The 19,312-nt window shown below is 40.3% G+C and overlaps 1 protein-coding gene and 1 pseudogene across 6 annotated transcripts in view; one reads left to right on the top strand and one right to left on the bottom strand.

The window, feature by feature from the left end:
• The window catches only part of TBC1D19 (TBC1 domain family member 19), a 150,628-nt gene that overhangs the window by 36,277 nt on the left and 95,039 nt on the right, over positions 1 to 19,312 (bottom strand). The window lies entirely within an intron of this gene.
• On the top strand, positions 16,124 to 16,411 carry LOC123793458 (small ubiquitin-related modifier 2 pseudogene; annotated as a pseudogene).

The raw sequence follows: 19,312 nt of genomic DNA on the forward strand, positions 1-19,312 counted from the left end.
ATGGCAAAAAGGTCTGAAATTCCTGCTCCCATCTCAGGACAGGTCTGAGGGTTTACCCCATCTTTAGAAGTCTCTGCAGCTTTAACTGAGGCTTCCATTTATACTGTATTGCAGCTAGACTTCTTCCTCTGCTCAATCCTGCTTCATTCACTGCCTTTCTACAGGGGTTGATTGCAAGAGCACTCCCTAGTTAATCTTTGGCATGCTAATCTCAAACTGAGTATGTTTCTCAAGTGGGTTCACTGCTAGTGGAAGGGGGAAAAATGGTCAAATTCTAAATATAATGTCAGAAAAATAGGAATCAAGGATAATGCCAAGTGGAAGGATGTTTGATTTGAGTAAGTGGAATGACGGGGTTACCATTAACTGAAATAGGGAAAGTTGAGTCTAACAATTTGGGGAGTGATTTCAGGGCTTCAGTTTTCAACGTACTAAATTTCAGATACCTGCAAAATACCTAAATGAGGTATTGAATAGGCAATTGGAGATACCAGTCTGGAGTATGGGAGAGAAGTTTGGACTGAAGATATAAATTTAGAAGTTATCAACATATAGATGATAATGAAAGTCACAAGATAGTTGAGCATGGTGAAATCAGCAAGTGAGTAGGTATTACTAGAGAAAAGATCAAGAACTGAGACCTGGGGCACTTTAACATTAAGATATGAGGAAGAAGGGAAGCAACCAGTCTTGGAGATTGAGGGGTAACCCAAAGAGGTGAATTTCCCATGATGCTAATGAAGGGTCTTTAGGACCTCTCATTAGGATGGGTCCCTTTGACTGCTGGGAATTGCTGGTGTGGTATGCTCTAAGAAAGGAGGGGAAGTCAGGATGTGATCAGAAAACATTTCTATGTATGCATTTCTAATAAACTGCCTAAGAAGATCTCAGAAAAAAGGGACCTGAACCTCTTATTGTTCTAATAATTTGTTATGATTTTCCCCCTTGTTCTAAACCATTATGCATGTGCTTATCTAATTATGATTTATTTGTAATATTATATTTTCTATCTTTAAAGGGTTTCCCAAATTATATAAACTTTAGGTGCCTAAAATGCTAGACTTGCCTCTGGTGACCAATAAAATAAGAGAAGAACCAAAAAGAGTGTAGCATTTTAAAAGCCAAGTGAAGAAAGGGCACAACTGGGTCAAATGGTGTTGAGAGATCAATTAAGAGAAGGACTGACCATTGGTCATTGAACTTAGTTATTGGGGACCTTCACAATAACTATTTCAGCTCAAAAGGTAGAATACCATATACAATGTTCACTATCTGACTTCTTTTATCTTAACAATGAATTTTAGAGATCCTTTCATACCAGTACATGTGAATATATTGCTGCTTCATATAGAGCTGCTTCATTTTAAGAGCTACAGTGTATTTCATTGTAAGTATATACCATAATTTATTTAATGGGTTAGTCCCCTATAAATGAACATTTAAGCAATTTTCAACTTTATGCTATTTCTGGCAATGCCAAAATAATCTGCTTTTTACTGTGTCATTTTCACACATATATGAATATCTCTGTAGGACAAATACATTGAAATAGAATTGTCTAGTCAAAGGATACATGCATTGAAAACTGTGACGAATGTTTGGTTATGTATTCACATTCTTTGTTATCTTCTATCCAGCATTTCTTTATGTTTATGGTGTGAGTGAGCTCAGTCGCTTACGTTATCCAACTCTCTCTTTTCCACTGTATATTCTAAATGATTACTTCTCATATTTAAAAGAGTAAATAATTTCAATATTTCATTTGGTAAACACACATTTAACTGAATTATTTTACTAGCTCTAATAGCTTTCAATTAATTCCTTTGAATTTTTATGTATCTATACTTGATAATAATTTTATATTCTGTCTGATATCTGTAACTCTAAGTTATTTTTCTTATCTTTATTCATTGGCTAGAAATTCCAAAGTGATTCATGTTCTTTTTTTGCTTTAGTGGGAATATCTCTAGCATTGCAACCTTAAATAACATTAATTTATGTTAAGATGGCAAATGTTGGTTTCACATAAATATTATTTGTATGTCATGAAAAAATACTTCCATTCTTTTACATAGAGTGCAAAAAAGAAGGATGTTAGGTTGCAAAACAGTGTAAATATACTTAACACTACTAAACTGTACAGTTAGAAATGGTTAAGTTAGTAAATTTTATGTTGTGCTTTTTACAAAAATTTTATAAATTGCTATTAAATACAGTTTCAAATATGTTTTGGGTTTCTATTGACATAATCATATCTTTTTTTGTTGAGATATAATTGACTTATAGTAACATTATATTAGTTTCAGGTAATAATAATGATCCAGTAATAATGCTTCAATATCTGTATATATTGTGAAATGATCATAATTATATAATTTTTATTTTTAGACCTATAATTGTGATGAATATTTGCCAATATTTTGGTAAAATTATTAAGTTCTAAAAAATTCCAAATCTATAAAATTTTATCAAATCAGTAAATAATATTAATCTCTTCTCTTGCCAAACCTTCCCGTACCACCATGTTAAATAAAATAATGCCCCCTCAGAGACATCCACATCTTAATCCCAGAACTTGTGGACATGCTATCTTACATGGGAATAGAAATTATGCAGATGTGATTAAGTTGAAGATCTTTAGAGGAAGGGATTATTTATTATTGCTTATTTTTTAAGTGTTTTTTAAAAATATTTTGTTTGTTATTTGAGAGAGAGAGAGAGAGAGAGGGAGGGAGAGCATGAGCAGGGGTGAGGGGTAGAGGGAAAGGAAGAAACAGACCCCTGGCTAAGCAGGGAGCCCAACACGGGGATTGATCCCAGGACCCCAAGATCATAACCTGAGCCAAAGGCAGATGCTTAACTGATTGAGCCACCCAGGCACCCCTTAAGTTGTTTTTTTTTTTTTAAGATTTATTTCTATTTATTTTTGAGAGAGAGGGAGTGAGAGAGAGAGTGAGTGCAAGTGGGGCAGAGGGAGAGGAAGAGAGAGAATATCAAGCAGACTCTGTGCTGAGAGTGGAGCCCAATGTGGGGCTCGATCCCACAACTCTGAGATCAGGACCTGAGCCGTAATCAAGAGACGGATGCTCAACTGACTGAGCCGCCCAGGTGTCTGAGAAAGGGATTATTTTAGATTATTTTGTTAGGTCCAACATAACCACGAGGATCCTTATGAATAAAAGAGAGACAGCAGGGTCAGAATCAGAGAAATTTGAAGATACTATCTGCTAGCTTTGAAGATGGATAAAGAGACCATGAGCCAAGGAATACAGGTATATTCTAAAAGCTGGAGAAAACAAGGGAATATATTCTTCTTTAGAGCCTGTAAAAGGAACACATCTCTGACAACACCTTGATTTTAGCTCACTAAAACTCCTTTCAGACCTCTGATCTTCAGAACGGTAAGAAAATATACTTGCTTTAAGCCACTAAATTTGTGGTAATTTGTTATAGCAGTAATAATAAACTAATACAATTAATATAACTAATAAAGTAACGTAGCTAATATAATAATAAACTAATACAACCAATAAAAAATTAATATAATTAAAGTAAAATAATGCAAAAGGAAAATATACTTACAAATATCTTTCCAGCATTGACTGGAAAGAAAACAATTTCTAAAGAAATGTTTGTATTAACTCTCCCTTAGCAGGCTGGTGGGAGCATACTAATGTTAGGAGGAGATCTGTGCTTAAATATCTACTCCTTGAGTCTCTGTTGCCCTCGAGAAGACAAGATATCTGAGACCACTCTAGAGAGAATACTGGTGACTGTAAGGTGATAATGCCAGAGGTGGTACGGCAGACATTATGTTCTGATGTGCCACCCTAGCGTACGAGCAAAGATCTGCCAACTTCCATTCTAACCTGGTTGTTTTAGCTTCTGAGATTCCAAATTTGTATCTGTAAGGATGTAACAGTTCAATTGTAAATTTGCTATAAAATTTTGTGATTATATAAAGATGACAATTTCAATTAACCAGAAACTAACTAGCAAATTAACTAGAAAGCTTAACTTTGATTACCTACTAATTAAGTGAAAATTGAACTTCATGAGGATAAGGTTATACATGGTTATGCATATATATACGGATTCACTTTATTCAGGAGAGCTGTAAGAAACTGCATGTGTAAGTCCCAACTATGGCTTAGACAGTAGAATTACACCTAAAATGTCCATATATAGCTACAAAAGATTTACTTGAGCCTATAGTTTTCTTCAGTCTCTTGAAAACATATTTATGGTGAGTGTTTCCAAGAAATAGGTTATTTATGTAGTAAAAAGCACATAAGAAACAACGGATAGCAATTGGAAATCACTTTAACTTAAAACTCTTACGCAATTTTTTTTCATTTGCAGCTCTTGCATTTTTATTCAAACCAATTTGGAGAATTTCAAATGATAAATGTTCAAAAATGATTCTTTAAAACACTCTTCCCTGCTTTAAATTTTCATAAATTGTAAGCAAAGTGGCTTACAAGGACTTCAAAATTGGGAAGCCCTAGCTTGGGGTCCTGGTAGCTGTACTGACCTTGGGCTCTGAGCCTCTGCTTCTCCATCTGTATAATGGGAATAAATCTACCTTATAGGTAAGAATTAGTTATAAAATACATAAAGTATCTAGAGCAGATCCTGGAACCTAACAGGCAATGCATAAATAAATGACAAACGTGCTGACAATCTCACTTGCAAGGATTGGAGAATACTGGGAGAAAAATAAAAAAACAAAGTCTTTTTTTCTGGACTAGTTTCTTGCTTAGGCATGGGCTCTCATCTTCTTACCACATTCTTATAGAGAAAAACATTTAAAATCTTTCCCTTCCCTGTCTCCCTGACTTCCAACCTATACATTCTTTCTGTATGACTAATGTGAATTCCTGGAACCACCAAGCTTATAATTACCAAAAACCTGAAAATCCAGTCATTCTTGATTCTTCCATCTCTCTCAACCTGCGTATTTAGCCAGTCACCAAAATCTACCTTTGACAGTTACTCTTCCTTCCTCCCCGCTTTCCCTCCCTTCCTCCTTCCAACAAGTATTTATTGAACACATACTGTGTGGCAGGCACTGTTCAAAATACATTGTATATCACATGGTGAATGCAATGGAAAAAAAATAACGCAGACATGAGGGATAATGCACACACACGCGCATGTCTATATTGGGGGAAGTGTGCTACTTCAGTTAGGACCTAAAAGTGGTCAGGAAATGAGCCTCGGGTAATAAGGCTTTTGGCAGAAGAAACCTCCTGGGAGCACATAGGTAAGCCTGGAGTTTAAGGGAGAGGTACAGTAAATGGGGAGCTGTCAGTATATTGATATAAAACTGTGAGAATAGCTGGGATCACCAAAGGCAAAGACAGAAAGAAAGAAGCGGTCTGAGGACTTATCCTTGGGGTACTCCAGGGTAAGACAGGGAGAGGAGGAGAAACCAGCCAAGGTGAATGAGGATGCCAGCTAGTAAGACAGAAGGAAACCCAAAACCACAATATCCTAGAAGATTAAGAGAAGAAAGAGAAGAGGACAAGGGCGGGGGATGATTAACCAAATGAGATGAGTAAGATGAGAAGTGGGAACTAACTTGGATTCAGCAATATGAAGTCGCTTGTGACTTTAGTGGAACAGTTGGGCAAAAAAAGTAATAAAGGAGGATTCAAGAGAGAATAGGAGAAGAGAAATTGAAAACGATATCCACGGATTTTTTTAAAGACTTTGAGAGAGAGAGCACAAGCACAGGCTCCTTGCTTCTGACCTGAACCAAAGGCAGACTCGTAACTGACCGAGCCACCCAGGAGCCCCAATATCTACTGATTTTTTAAAAAGAAGCTTTGCAGAATAAGGGAACAGAGGAATGGGCTGTAGCTGGAAGGAATAGGGATCAAGAAAGATTCATGTTTCGGGGCCCCTGGGTAGCTCAGTCTGACCCAGTCAGTTAAACGTCTGACTTCGTTGGGCTCAAGTCATGATCTCAGTGTCCTGGGATCAAGCCCTGTGTCAGGTTCCCTTGCTGGGCAGGAGTCTGCTTCTTCCTCTCCCTCTGTCCCTCCCCCAGCTCATGCGCTCTCTCTCTTTCAAATAAATGAATAAATCTTTAAACAAAAAGAAAGATTTTTGTTTCATTTTATTTTGCTTTGTTTTTTGGATGAGGGGAATAACAGCATATTTGTATACTGAGAGGAGCAATCCAATAGATACGGGAAAATTGACAACAGAAAAACTAACAATTGCGCTGCTTCTGAGTACCAAAGTGACGCGAGTTTTAGCGTCCAAATGCAGAGACTGGTTTTATGATAGATCAAAGCAAGGGCAGCTTATCCATAATAAGAGGAAAGGAAAGCTGAGTATACGGTACAGACGCAGGTGGTGGGAGTATGTGGGGTTCTCTTCTCAGAGCTTTGACTTTTTTCAGAAACTGGACTCAAAGCCATCATCTGAAAGAGAAGAGGTGGAGGTGTGAAGAGACAGGAGGTGTGCAAAGCCATCGAGGAGAATGGAATGAATGACTGCTCTCGGTAAATGAAGTAGAATTTCTGGGCAGAACTAACACTCTCTTGAGGTTAGCGGTCATGAATGTAAAGCACAGCTCGTTATCACGGTTGCATGTCTTTGTCCAGTCACATTCAAAAGCATCCTGCTGCCACAGAATTGGTAGAGAATTGTATTTAACCAGTGTTAAAGTTTTGTCAGGTAATTACTACTAGGAAGTGGCAAGGGAGTTGAACGTCTATTCAAGAGGAAGTGATTATAATGATAGATCATGGTACTGACATTTCTTTGTTCTCCCTTGTCTACTCCCCCAGACCTCGCTTTCTGTCCGGTGCTCATTAACGCTGGCCTCAACATCGGAGCTGTTCACTGCCACGCTAAGCTAATCTCTCCTCACCAGTCGCCGTATGCATGTGGTTCATGCGCGTTTTTGTTTTCCCCATTCTCCTCCTAATTCCTTGCCTTTAAGAACTAGACATTTCTTGTAACAATTCTATTCTGAAGTCACCATAAACTGTATTACTCCTAGATTTATGTCTACTTTAACTGTATTTGCATGGAACATTACAAAGACTTATATCAGAGCATTTATCAGATTCTAACTATGCATTTGCCTTTCCCCTCATTTTCCACTAAAATGTGAGCTTAATAAAATTACGCGGCATCTAACACAGTGCCTGTAACAGAACATACTCAATATAATATGACATGGATACATGAATAAATGATATTTGATTGTCCCTTGGCCTTTCTTTAACTCCATTTAATGGCATTAAAATGTCTGTAAGTGTGGAATACTCTAATATGCCAGTACTGCTAAGTATATGCTAGATAAGCCAAGCATAGGATAGAAAACCTGTTACACAACAGAATGAATAAATCCCCATGTCTTCCCTTTACTATATAGGAATTCTTCCTTATGAGTATTTTATACACTTTGGACCACAAGCTGACTTTTATAGGTTGTCATGATGTACTAGAACCCCAAAATGATTGAGTTACCCAATTTACTTCTGTGGAATAAGGAGCATCTTCTGTTTGAACACATTTTTAAACTGACAATTTAAAATTTTCAACATCACAAAGTATTTTTAAGAATTTCATGCAAAATAAAAACTAACTAAAGTTTGGAATACTAAAAAGTTGACTCAAAGCATTATTTGTATAATATTCAGTGCTGTTGCCTATAAAATTTAGGTAACTATCACTTGGGAGTAGTGCCTGGTGTATCCTTGTAACATAGGCCCAGATTTCCCTTAAAGAGGGATTACTCGAGGTTTTCTCATCTATCTATCTAGGGACACAGCAATGTCACATGCCATCTAACTTTGTAGTCTAGTCTAATCACAAAACTCAATAAATGGCTTAGGACCCAGGGCATGGCCAGAAACATTAAATTTACTCCATTATCATCAACAATTTCCTCACAGAGCAGTTGTGTAGCTGGGCAGTTCTGCCAAAGGAAAGCCTATAACTAACGATTAAAAAAAAAAAAACAAAATAAAACAAACTATGACTTCTCTCTCACACACACACATACATACATGCACATATGTGAATAATTTTTTTTCCCAGAGAAAAATCAGAATTTAATTTCTGACCATAAATACTATTTTCAATACATACAATTACATATATTTTTAATTTTTACTACATAAAATGAACTTCTTTCTTCTTTAGTCAGACTAATTGTAAAATAAATCATTAAAATATATGATCATGGAAAGTGTTTCCTTAATAGCTATCTGCATAATTCCCAAAGACAAAGCTTATGTATTATAATTATCCTTTATTTTATAGGAATAAAGATTCACATTAAAGCTTATTTAGTATTATTACTGAAGTGTTAAAGGTAGCAAAGGCCATGAGATCTATGACTGAAAAAATTATGTAAAAAAAAAAAACCAACTGGGACTGAAATATTGGTAAGAATGGAAAATAAAGGTTAAAGCACTCTCCTACAGTATTACTGTCTGTCATATGAATTAATATCCAATGCTTTACATAAACACCTTAAAACAATTTCAAAACATTTTTTATGTTGTTTTGTCTCCTTAGCTAGAATATAAGCCCATCAAAGGTAATATAATTTACATATAACAAAGAGATCAATAAATATCAATAAATATTTACTGATGATTACTCTGCTTTTCTCAAAGAATACATCCATTGTTCATAAATAATTCTGTTTATCAGACTTAGTCACTTATAAGTTTTCCAAGTTTATGTGGGAGAGGCAAAAATGAATATGTATCTATACCCCCCCTTAGCCATAGGGAATATGTTCCAAGATCCCCAGTGGATGCCTGAAACCACAGGTAGTACAGAACCCTATATATATACTTTTTCCTACATATGCGTAACTATGATACAGCTTAATTTATAAATTAGGCATAATAAGAGATTAAGAGCAATAACTAATAATAAAGAAGAACAATTATAACAATAGTCTGTAATAGAAGTTATGTGGATACAGTCTGTGTCTCACAAAATGTCTCGTACTGTACTCAACTTTCTTCTTTTCGTGAGGATGTGAGATAATGAAATGCCTACGTGATGAGATGAAGTGCAGGGAATGATGTAGGCATGTGATGTAGCCTTAGGCTACTCTTGACCTTCCGACTATACATCAGAAGGAGGATCGTCTGCTTCTGGACCACCACTGACTGTGGGCAACTGAAACCCGGGAAGGCAAAACTGGATAAGCAGGTGCCATTGTAGCTTCAAGGGTTAATTCTGGAACTTATTTCAAGAAATTGTTACCACTCTCAGTTCAAACGATACCCTTACTGATTCTGTTCACTGAAGGAGGCAGATTTGTTACCTGGCAAGTCCCTTTTACCACCACTAAAAAGCTTTTGTAATTGTAATTAGAAATTGACAATCCTCTTCTCTCCAGTCACCAAAGGGGATGAAATTGTCAACTTTACACTTTCTCTTTACACTTTACCCACACACTGAAGGAGCATCAACATGCTATAAATCATGTCACTACTGATCTTTAGTTGATATTATAATATATACATATTCATGTTTAGTGTTGTGACAGTGTCATGTTCAGGATCGAAATAATTAACACAGGAAGGACCAAAACAATTTAACAAGTTAGTTAAAATTTTTGCCAAGCAGTAGATATTTAGTTTGTTTGGTTTCATTTGTTTTATTTTTTTTTAAAGATTTTATTTATTTATTTATTTGAGAGAGAGAGAGACAGCCAGCGAGAGAGGGAACACGAGCAGGGGGAGTGGGAAAGGAAGAAGCAGGCTCCCAGCAGAAGAGCCTGACGTGGGGCTCGATCCCAGAACTCCGGGATCACGCCCTGAGCCGAAGGCAGACGCTTAATGACTGAGCCACCCAGGCGCCCCGGTTTCATTTGTTTTATATCCTTAATATTGAGCAACATTAACTAATCTGTTTCCCTCAGGAATGAGTTCATAAAAAGGATCTATCACATCTAGACCGAAATCCGACTTAAGGAAATCTCAAGCCCCGTACAGTGACAGCCAATAATTCCTAAAATTAAGCCTTCAGATTGTTTCCTTCTCAACAAAGAAAAAAAAAATCAAACGTCATCAATGAAAAAACATACGATGTTAAGCATTTTCATTCACTATCTACAGCATGGGATGCACTAGGATTAACAACGAGGACCAAAACACTACGGAATTTATATGGGAGAGACAATCATGAAACAATCAAATAAGCCACGATGAGAGCTATAAATAAAAAGTATGACAAGTACTACATAGTACTTTAAAAGCACATTTCAGATGGCCATGACCGTGTGTGTGTGTGTGTGTGTGTGTGTGTGTGTGTGTGTGTGTGTAGGAAAGCAGGGTGTAGGTCAGGGAAGGTATACATCAGGAAGAGATATTTTAGCTGAGAGCTGAGGAAAAATAGGAATTTACTTAGGGAAGAGGAGAGGGTCACAGTCTTTCACATCAAAGGAACTGCAGGTCTGATGGCCCTGAGGTACAGAGGCACACAGGGAACTCGAGGAGTGAAATAATCAGTGCTTGGAACGCACCGCACCAGAGAGTTAGGACAGAGGTAAGCAACGTGGCTGGGGAGGGGGCCAAGCATGGAGGGTCGTGTAGGCCCCATGAGGGATTTTGGTCTTTTTGGTTTTAATCACACAAGTGGCATGAATTGATTGGTGTTTTTAAAAGACCACTCTGGGCAATCAGATAAGAAAAAGAAAGAAAAGACATCTGAAAAGGCAGAAAAAAAAAAAAAAGCAAATTGTCTTTATATGTAGATGATATCTTGAGACAAGGAAACTGAAGGGACCCCGTGAGAAAAAAAGTTTTGTTTTTTTTCCTTTACTTCTTTTCCAGCTTCTATTCTTGCTAGGACCTGCACCCCTGCCCTACACATGCCTTAATGTATGTCCTCCGCGTAAGGGATGAAGATTTAATGATTTCTTTGGAGCCTTCCAGCATGACAGATACCATCTAAGGAATGCCCAGGTGAGGCTATCATGTGCATACTCCAGACCACTGTCACTGAGCACCATGACACTAAGACCTTCTGGCTCTAGGGAATAAGTGACTGTGACGGACACCTGGACCCTGTCTTTGCTTTGACCAGTTCCTGGATGCCTGAGAAGACACGTGTACCAGACCATGATGTCAATAAAAACCCAGACCCCAAGCACAGGCTCTCTTGTTTCCTTTCTGAGGCTCCCAGACACTCCATCTGATCTGCTCACTCTCTACTCCTTCAGTAAACTCTGCTTTTGCCTCCTGCTGGCTCAAGTTTGATTTCCATCCCGTGTGAAGTCAAGGACCCTCTTGGCTGGTCCTGTGGGACTCCCTCTGGGTCCTCAGACCCAGCTTGCCCGCATCATCTTGGCGACCACAAAGGGACCCACAGAGGAACATCGGTATCCCAACTTGAGTCTGTGAAGCACAGCTTGGCTTTCGGGAACTGGTAAGTTCCACCTCTGGGAAACCGAGCTGGTTGAATACTAATGTAATTTTTGTCTCTGTGCTTCTCTGTTTTCTTCCTCCATTCTCCAGGGAGGGAGAGAAACTGGGAAAACTTGTCTGTGAACCTGCTCTTCTTACTCCCCACTCGCTCTCTGCTCTGAAATTCTTTTTTACTCTGGCTTCCAGACAACTTCAAGGCTGTGAGTTGTCATGACAGACTGAGTCACTCAGCTCTGAAGAAAAGGGACACTTATTCTTTTCCAGTGAAAGGTGTTCTTAGGCAACTAAGGACCAAGGGAAGTATCAGAGATTGTTTGAGACAGGTGTGGTCCCATAGAAAAACTTCCCCCCAACCATGGTAATTAATTTTTGGCTCACCCAGGGTTGCACGCAGAAGGACTGATCATCCTGTGCTTTGAGCCCCCATGGTGGTGTTAGACTGCCACTGGGAGAAACTGAGACAGGTAAGTGGGGGAGATAGGCCCGCTGGTGACTCTCTGAGAAGTTCTCCCCATAAGTAGCACATTCGATCCACTACATGCTTTCCCTAGAAAGAGTCTGGACTTCTCTCTCTCTTTCCATTGCCCAGTGGATGTCTCCTCATGGCAATTCTGGGACATTGGAATATGCTGCGGATTGGTGGCCAATCCTGTTGAGAACCAAAACTCTTAGAATAAAGAGTGGCCCTGGTGCCCCCATTTGCACTGGGTTTTCGGCTTATAGGGATGAGACACACGTCATCTTGTTGGCTGAGGGAGGAGAAATGTGGCAAGCTGGAATCTTCTGCACCCTTTTGCTCAGTATGCCAGGCCCTATCACTCCTCTACACCTATTTCTACCCCTCTGAATATTCGCCTTTTTCGCCCGTCACTGAGGAATTACATTGTCTGACCATCGTATTCAGCATTAGCAGGCTTCCCTATCCTTAAGAGATTATCTTTCCTTTTGGTTTCTAGGAAGCTCCATGACTTCTATCTGATTCATCTGACTGGGGCCACTGGGGCCAATGACTCTCTCCTCTGCCTTAGATCTCTGGCATTCTGAACAATATTATCCTAGAATCTTATCCTCCCTTTGTCCCAATCTGACTCCTTGCTTATGGTCCTAAATGGGGGCAAGAGTGAGCATTTCCACGGATTCCCATTTGTTTGTTACATAATCAGACACAATTCATGCTGGAGAAGTTGAAAAAGAAGAAGCTAATATTCTATTGTAATGAGGCTTGGCCCCAGTATCATATTTCTTGGGGGACCAAGAAACCCGGCCTGCAAATGGGACTTTGAATTACAATACCATTTTACAGCTTGATTTATTTTGTAAGACGGAAGGGAAATGGAATGAAGTGCCTTCTGTGTTACCCTTTATGGCCCTGACTCAGGACCCCAAAGGATAATGTAGTTTGCATGGCCTGAGTTCCGAAATCAGTGGAGGCACTTGACATCCTGGAACTGATTTTGATGTTTGATCTGACTTGGGGGAAACCTACAGATCTTATTGTCTCATTGCTGCACTGTGGAGGAGGAAATGAGACCATGCACACACAGTTAAGCCAGTTAATTTGATAAAGTAAGGGAAGAAACTCAAGGAAAGGATGAAAACCCAGCTCTCTTTGGAGGCTCTTTGGTGGAGGCTTTCCAGAAGTATACCAATACAGACCCCAATTCTCCGGAAAGGCAGTCACTGTTGGCTGTGCATTTTATCCTGCAATCTGCAGCAGATATCAGGAGAAAATGACAGAAGGCAACTGGTGGGCCCCAAACTCCTATGAACCAATTGTTGGATATGGCTTTTGCTGTTTTTAATAATAGAGGAAGGGCAGAGAAGGAGGAGAGGTTTGTCCAAAATAAATGCCATGCCCAACTTTTGGCCACAGCTTTGGGGAACTCACCACTCCTGGATCCCCGTATATGGAAACCTATGAGGCCGGACTCTGGCAAAGCCAAAATAGAGCCCCTGGCTCACAAAAGGCTGGGTCCCAATCAATGTGCCTTCAGTAAGATGGGGACAGCCACTGGAAAAAGGATTGTCCCCACCTCAGAAGGAAGGTGGTTCCAGACCCAAAACCTCTGCTGACCAAAATTACGGAGGACTGAAGGGGCCCGAACTCTCCCTATGGCTTCTCCCAGACATCTCAACATAACATACCAGGAACCTCAGGTGATCTCTGATGGGGCAAGTAAGGATATTGAGTTTTTATTGGACACAGGAGCCACTTACTCTGTCCTGACTCAGCCTAATGGGCTTCTCTGCCAGCACTCTTGTACAGTTACTGGAATAGATGGATGGCCACGGGTGAGACAATTTACTTGTTCACTAGCTTGTGGCATTGGCTGTCTCTTGCTTTCACATAGCTTTCTCCTGATACCTGAATGCCCTACTCCCTTACTGGGGGCAACTTACTTACTAAGCCACAAACTACCATCCAAAGAGGAATGACAGACCCAAATGTAGAGAAAACAAAGTTTATAATGATAATGGGCCTAGACATGCAAGTGGGAAATAACATCTATGTGCCAGACAGTATACTGTCCCATATTACAATCAGAATAATGCCCAATGTATGGGAAACAGAAGTTCCCGGGAGAGCCAATAATATTTCACCCATTGTTATCTCCCTAAGACCACGTGTAGAATATTCTTGGAAAAGACCAGAGACCCAAAAAGGTATTCGGCCTCTAATTAAGAAATTTTTGAAATATGGGTTATTAACCCTTTGTCAGTCACCCTGTAATGTCCCCATTCTACCAGTTAAGAAGCCAAATGGGCAGTGCTGCTTTATCCGGGATTTGAGTGCAATTAATGAGGCAGTGATCCCTATTCATCCTAGAGTCCCTAACCCTTACACTATACTGACACAAGTTCCTCCAGATGCAAACTGATGGTATTAGACTTAAAGGATGCTTTCTTCTGCATACCAGAACACCCTAACTCCCCATATCTTTTTGCTTTTGAATGGACCGACCCTGATACTTGTGAGACCTCCCAGCTGACCTGGACAGTGCTGCCTCAGGGATTCAGAGACAGCCCACATTTGTTTGGGAATGCTTTAAAAAGGGAATGGGGGGATTTACAACTGATTAATAGAACTTTATTTCAATATGTGGGTGATATATTGATTGCTAGCCCAACAAAAGAGTATTCTGATGAAAATACAACCATCACCCATAACTTTTTAGGACAATGGGGACAGAGAGTATCTCCCCAGAAAACCCAGACTTCTAAGGAGAAGGCTCAATATCCAGGTGATGTCTTCACTCCAGGGGCACGGACACTGGTCCAGGACAGAAAATCAGCCATACTGAATATTTTAGTGCCACAAGCAAAAAGGCAATTAAGAATCTTCTTAAGCATGTAGGCTTTTGCTGCATTTGGATTCCAGGGTTTAGCCTAATGGCCAAACCCCTTTATAAAGCATTATAAGGAAGTGATTTAGAACCCCTGCAATGGAATGATGACTGCCACCAAGTCTTCAAAGGTATGAAAGAAAAACTGAGCACTGCTCCTGTCTTAGGGCTCCCAAACCTGGAAAAACCTTTCACCTTATACGTGTGAGAAAGGAGAGGAATAGCCTTGTGTCTCCCAACTCAAAAACTCAGACCTGTTCCTAGACCAGTAGCTTATTTCTCCAAACAATTAGATCTGGTAGCAGAAGGATGGCCAGGATGTTTACAAGCAGTGGCTGTGACTGCCCACTGAGTTGGAGAAGCTAGCATATTTACTCTAGGAAAACATCTGGATGTCATGATCCCACAGCAAGTCCAAGGGGTTTAGAAGCCAAAGGGCATGAATGTTTAACAGGAGAGAGATCACTGAGGTATCGAGCCCTCCTCCTTGACACCCCTGAAGTAACTAACCCTCCAGGTGCGTGGAGGCTTAAACCCAGCTCCTCTATTACCTGACGAAGGCAAGCAGGAGCTTCTAATCCACTCCTGTGTGGACACTGTACAACTAGTGTATTCAAATCGGTCTGATTTGAAGGACAAACCTCTGCCCAATCCAGAGGCCGAATGGTTTACGGATGGAAGTAGCTTTACGCATGAGGGAACCAGAAAAATCGGATATGCTATTGTCAGCCTACAGGAAATAACTGAGGCAAAAGCTTTGCCTCCCCATACTTCAGCACAAAAGGCTGAACTAATTGCTTTAATCTAAGCAGTACAACTAGGTAAAGGGTTAAAGTTAAATATATATCCTGACTCCAAATATGGCTTCTTAATATTTCATGCCCATGCAGCCATCTGGAAAGAATGGGTACTATCAAATTCAAACAGCTCCCCTATAAAACGTAAAGGGGAAATGTTAACATTACTAGAGGCTGTAACCTTGCGAGGGGGCAGTTGTACATTGTAAAGCACACCAAACAGACCAAACCATCACGAGTAAAGGAAACGATTTTGCGGACAGAATAGCAAAAGGGGCAGCAAGGAAGAAAGAGCTTGTTACACAGGTGTTAGCTTCCAGAAGGTCCTCTGCCAGAAAGCAGCCCAAGCTATATTCCCTCTGAGGCTCAATGGGCCTCACAAAAGGGATTTGAAATCGATTGGGATGGTATGCATTAAATAATAAAGATGTACTCCCCAAGGCATTGCAATGGAAAATAATTCAGCCTTCTTCTGCCGCTCCTGGTGCTGCTGGCGCGCTCGCTCAGTGTGGACCTGGCACCGCTTCGGTGAAGCGGCAGCTGAGGAGGCCCGGCGCTCGCCATGGCTGAGGAAAAGCCCAAGGAAGAAGCCCCGACTGAGAACAACAACCATATCCATTTGAAGGTGGCGGGGCAGGATGGCTCTATGGTGTACTTTAAGATTAAGAGGCATACGCTACTCAGTAAGCTGATGAAAGCCTACTGCGAACGACAGGGTCTGCCAGTGACGCAGGTCAGGTTCCGCTTCGACGGGCACCCGATCAAGGAAACGGACACGCCGGCACTGCTGGACATGCAGGACGAAGATATAATCGACGTGTTCCAGCAGCAGACAGGAGGCATCCACTGAAACGGGAGCTCGCTGCTTTACTCCAGGACTCTGTTCCTCCCAACCAAGAAGACGTTCTCAGCTGGCAAACCCCAGTTCGGTCCCACCACACCCTGATGCCTGCAGTAGAATGTTCTCCATTCTTTCACTTTCCCCTTCCCCATTCCTTTGGTGGACATAAAGTAACTATACATGTGCACAAGCACATTGCCCTTTTTTTTTTATAAACTCAATGGCCAATGGTATGTTTTGATTGACATCAAATGGAGATGGGATAGGGGAAAATACTGGTTCTGTGAGAATACCCCCTTTTTCCACTCGGGGCACGGTTAGTCAGCTCTTATCTTTATAGTCCAGCAAGTTGTTTTGCTTTCACGGTTTAACAAAAAAAAGAACATAAAAATCTATGCATACCTTGTGTGATTGGAGAATTTTAATGTTTTTCATTTATCATTGCAAAACCAAGGACAATTTTATAACTTTTTTGTACGTAGCTGTTACATGTAAGATGATCTGTCTTTAAGTGGGGATAAATTACTCTAAAAGAAATGAACCCTACATTGTTTTCCTTTCAAGTCAACCATCTTGTTGTTTAAATAAACTTCTTGTTTAAAATGAAAAAAAAAAAATTAAGCAAACACATTACTCACTTTGGTAGAGACACTAAGGAAAATCTACTGCAGCAAGTATTCGGAGGAAAGAATCTGGCCAAAACTATAAGAGAAGTACCAGAGTATGTGAGATTTGTATCAGAAATGACCCAGGGTCCCATCCTATGCCTCCCCTCTTAATTAAGCCAGTTCAATATGGAGGCATTTACCACGGGGAAGACTGACAACCTGACCTCACTCAAAAGCCACCCTCTCTGGGATGTAAGTATCTTTTGGCTTATGTGGATACATTGACAGGGTAGGTAGAGGCCTTCCTTATTATGACAGACAGGGCTTTAGACGTTGCTAAGATCTTATTAGTCATACCTAGGTTTGGACTTCTCTGAAGTCTGCAAAGTGATAATGGACCCTCTTTCGCTGCTAAAATAACACAACAATTATCAGTGACCCTAGGGATCTGCTATCAACCTCATCTCTCATGGAGGCCTCAATCTTCAGGAAAAGTGGACAAAATGAACCACAACTTTAAGCGAACTTTGGCAAAACTCTGTTGAGAAACTCATGAAACACGGTATAAGATGTTGCTGATTGCTTTACTAAAAATAAGAGTGGCTCCAAAGGGGAATCTTAAATTGAGCCCCTTTGAAATAACATATGGAAGAACTTTTCTCACTGCAACTTTATGGTTTGCTGAGGAAACCAATCAAATTTTAAAATATATTACCAGTGTGGGTAAAGCACTAGTCTCTCCAAAAGTATGGCATAAAGTACTTCCGAACCCCACTGAAGACAAGTGGTCTCTGCCAATGCCATCAGGGAGCAAGATACCATTAAAAACATGGAAAAAGGGGTCACCAGAAGATCAGCTTGAACCAAGGTGGAAAGGGCCCTGTCAACTTTTACTCAGCACCCCCACAGCAGTAAAACTTGAAGGTATCTTTAGCTAGGATCACTTGTCCAGAATCAAACCTATCTCTCCTGAGTCTCTGTAGGAGCCAACTTCGATACTGCCTCCAAGGGAAGAAGGGGACACATATGCCTGTGAGCCTGTCAACGAATTAAGCTATCTTTTCAAGAAAATACCTGCTGCATGTCTACCTGAAGCTCCTAGCATCCACCCACGCCTGTGACCCTGAGGAAAAGACTAAAGTTGCTGCTCTGAAGGACCAATAAGTAAGGCTCAATGGTGCTTTTCAAATCTTTCACTTTTCTGAATTTACTCTTTCCTTACCTATATCTAGGAAAAGCTACTGGCTCTAATTTATTTTTGCAATGGGCTCAACACTACGCTGATAGTTTACAGAGAAGTTCCTGCTGGGTTTGTGGCCTCTTGCCGTTATCCAGCACCTCAGGCCTCCCGTGGTGGGTTTCCCCTTTACAAGGCACAGACTGGCATTACTTACACCAATATGTAAAAGATATGGTTTTCCAGCCCAATACAAGCATATATAGGGACATCTCTATCACTAACAGAGATGTTTCTTGTTGGCCTATGGTAAATACTACCTGGAATTCTCCAGGCCATAAAAGACCTTTTTCCTACCCCCAGACTGCCAAAATCATGACTGAATATGCCAACTCTAAGATTGAAAATAAAGCATTGTGGGGAACAACTAAGCCTAATAATATGAGATTTACTGAGGATGGTTATTTTCAAGTATGGGATGAATTTATGTGGCTTACTCCTACCATAGGCCAGTTAAACCAGAAAGCTCTTTTATGTTGGGAGCAAAGAAATCATACCTATGATGCCTGGCCTAATAGCACCCGTAAATTAGGATGGCTCTCCCCAGGAGCTTGTACCCATATCATTGTTTTACAAGCAACTGATTGGTTTGCTACTGATTGGATAAGACGACCAGGCATCAGATGGTTAGCACCCAATGGAACTCAATGGCTATGTGGCACAAATTTGTGGCCTTGGCTACCCCCTGGATGGATAGGGCGCTGTACCCTGGGCTTTCCCTGGATGCAAGGGAGATTGCGTGATAAATTACCTATGCCTGCAAATTATCCCCATCTACTCCATCGCTGGACACGGTCAGTCTTCCACTGGTATGATCACCTATTAGGTATTTTCCTGCCCCAACTGGGAATGGAAGACATAATCTGGCACGTAGAGGCCCTTACAAACTATACCACACATGCCCTTAATGACAGTATGCATGCACTCAGCCAGTTAAATTCTGAAGTTGCATTAATGAGAATGGCTGTATTACAAAATAGGATGGCCTTAGACATAATAACAGCAGCTCAAGGAGGAACCTGTGCTATCATTAAGACTGAATGTTGTGTATATATCCCAGATAAC

Source organism: Ursus americanus, chromosome 8 (assembly GCF_024610735.1).
Source record: "Ursus americanus isolate L20-20 chromosome 8, mUrsAme1.1.p, whole genome shotgun sequence".
Classification (NCBI taxonomy): domain Eukaryota; kingdom Metazoa; phylum Chordata; class Mammalia; order Carnivora; family Ursidae; genus Ursus; species Ursus americanus.